This window comes from Sinocyclocheilus rhinocerous, unplaced genomic scaffold (assembly GCF_001515625.1).
Source record: "Sinocyclocheilus rhinocerous isolate Xijiao unplaced genomic scaffold, SAMN03320098_v1.1 scaffold2285, whole genome shotgun sequence".
Taxonomy (NCBI): domain Eukaryota; kingdom Metazoa; phylum Chordata; class Actinopteri; order Cypriniformes; family Cyprinidae; genus Sinocyclocheilus; species Sinocyclocheilus rhinocerous.
In genome coordinates, this window is record NW_015654060.1 from 147,032 (window position 1) to 150,122 (window position 3,091).

Below are 3,091 nucleotides of genomic sequence, written 5' to 3' on the forward strand. Positions count from 1 at the left end.
ATATATATTTAAAACACACACACAGATGCATATATGGTATATCAGTCTGGCGAGTAAACTAAAAAATTTACTAGCCAATGGCGATACAATTGCCAAGGTGTCCGTAGAGGGTTGGTCAGATAAAGGCATTAACACTTTAGAGAATACTGACGATGAGACAGGGCCTAAGGACATCTCGTGATCTGCAGTCTTGTTATAATCTGCCGGTTTTCTCATGGCTCTTGTATTTGCAGTTAAGATCTTCACTTAAGGCTTATGGGGTTCCTTGGGACAGACCTTTAACATCTCACCCCATGGGGCTCATTGGTTTGAACCCTTAAAGGGGAAAACTATCAAGGTTTCTCGAAGTCTCGTCATGGAGAAATGTGTAAGTCTTGGTATTACTCGAATCTGGGACAGAGAGCTTGGAGTGCAGGATCACAGTTTTGATTGGGAATTAATATGGCAAAATATTTCAGCCTGGTCTAAAAATCCTGCCCACCAGCTGATAACCTATAATGTAGTTCATAGAATATATTATACACCCCTGAAACGTTTTAGAATGAAACTTATTTTGTCCCGTTTGTGACAATTGTAACACTGGGGCAATGGGCCGTTTTTTCCATGTATTTTGGGAATGTACCCCAAACTTCAATTTTTGGGTAAACATCTCCGCCATCTTATCACAACTTTTGGATCTGACGATTGATCCTGAACCTAAGGATCCTGTCCTTCTTAATGATGATTCTTCAGTAACCCCGACTCTAAACCAAAAACGAACTTTCTTCTCAGGGTTAACAGCTGCAAAGAAGACTATTATCAGTTATTGGTTTCCTCCTAATTCCCTGTCAAAACAGCAATGGCTGTCCAATTTTATAGATATTGTTCGATTGGAGCAATCCACTGCCTTTTTTTTTTTAAGCAAAGACTTCAACCATTCTCCACTGGAACCGAATACACGATAGTCTGATTTCCATTATTAAAACATAAGTACTGTAATGGTATGGGATAGAAGAGCTTACTAAGAAGTCATCTTATGGACCACTTATGTGCACCCCTGTTTATAGGGCTTTATTTTAACGTAGCCTTTAAAATGTAGCATTTAATAAAAATGCTGATCAATTTTATATAAAACTGATAATTTGATATTTGTAATCATTGCAAATACTGTTTTGAAAGCACCAAGTAATCACACAGTCAAGGCTCGAAATTGCAACCATTTTGGTCGCATATGCTCCCAAAATTTAATCTGTGCGACCTCAAAATATATTTGGGAGCATTTGTGCGAGTGCATATAATTGTTGTCGTGCAACCTGTTTTCATTTCTCTAAAAACGTTCAGAGAATGTGCCTTCTGAGTGCTGAACGTGGCAGTCTGCCGTTCTATCAAACGTTAGGCTACATAACCAACTAAACTTCATCTTTACATTCTTAACTTCAATGCAGATTTTAGATTGGTTAATATTAGCCGTCAATCACCCAGTCACAGCTTTCCGTTGTCAGGTGACAGGGAGCTAACTACCGCAGGGAATGTAAAGGGCTGAAGAAGAGAGAAAATGAAAAAGAACACTGACAGATTTCTTTCGTAAACCACCTAAAGTTACAAATAATGGTGCTGGTGATAGCGATCATGTGGTGAATGTTGATCCACCAGCCGAAAAGAAGGCGTACAGTTTTTGGAGAGAATGGTTGAAAGACTTTGAGTGGCTCCGCTATGAAAATGCACTGTGCTCTATGCGCTGCATTCACTTTAAAGCCTGTGGGACGAAGTTTGCAGGTAACAGCGTTCTCCACTGAATCTACACATTTCGTAATTTATGTTTTACGATGTGCGATTTGATATTATCGAGTATATTGCAAAATTCAAACAAAACACACCTACAGAGTGCACGCATACATGACGTGATGAAGTCTAGTAGGTTAGACCAGTGCGCGTGCGCATTTAGAGTGCGTTCTTTTCACTGCATGATTCAGTCTATTAAAATGCATCACAAAATTCAAGATATGGGGCCTTTATATCATTTCATATAGTTAATCAATATCACAAGAAGAGCGCCGTTTTTTTCTCCAAAAATCAGCATAATTACAAATGTGATATTGATTTTATACAACGGTTCAATAAACCAGAAGTTAATATTAAGAGACTTTCGTTTTAGACAGCATATTGCCTGTTTTTGCTCTATTTTGCCAACAAAAATAATTCCAAACAAAGCCACAGCACTGTTTCTCATCTCTGAGCAACATAACGGTGTTTCGCTCTTGAATGAATCAACCGTTTAAATGATTCGGTTCAATCGCAATGACTCACTTATTAACAGTGACTTGCTGCCACCTACTGGCGGTTTTAATTTCACATTTAAAGTTTCAAATATTTCAATTATCAGTGTTCAACATTTTATGTTTACAATATTACAACATTATTTATGCATGTGTAACTGCAAGTTAAAGGGGTCATATGATGCTTTTTTAAAGATCATTATTTTGTGCATTTGGTGTAACAGAATATGTTGACATGCTTTAATGTTCAAAAAACACATTATTTTTCAAATACTTTACATTATTGTAGGTCCTCTATGCCCCGCCTCTCTCAAACGCTTCGTTTTCTACAAAGTCCCTCCTTCCGACAAGCGCAGTCTGCTCTGATTGGCCAGCTGACCCAGTGCATTGTGATTGGCCGAACACCGCAAGCACTCGTCGGAAATGTAACGCCCCTTACCATAATCGCGAGCTTCATCTTTCAAAATAAATGTAAAGACAGTAAATAATGTCATTAGTTTTACCATCAGTTCAAGCCCGAAACGGGAACAGAGTCGCGTGACAGACACAGTGATGAAGCTGGTATGTGTTTGCAGTACACAAACACATACCAGTGTGTTTGTGTACGGTTAAGACAGCTGACTCCACTGTGATGTGACCCTGTCTCTCTCTCTCACACACTCTCTCTCAGGGATCTTATCTATGCACAATCAGCTTGTAACACTCCAAAGAGAAAGGAAAACTTGAAATCGCATCATATGACCCCTTTAAACATTTCACTTGTTTGGCTCATTTAAGAATCTCCATAGGGTTCTATAGGCCCCTCTAGTGGCTGTAATCATAAAATGCAATTTTAT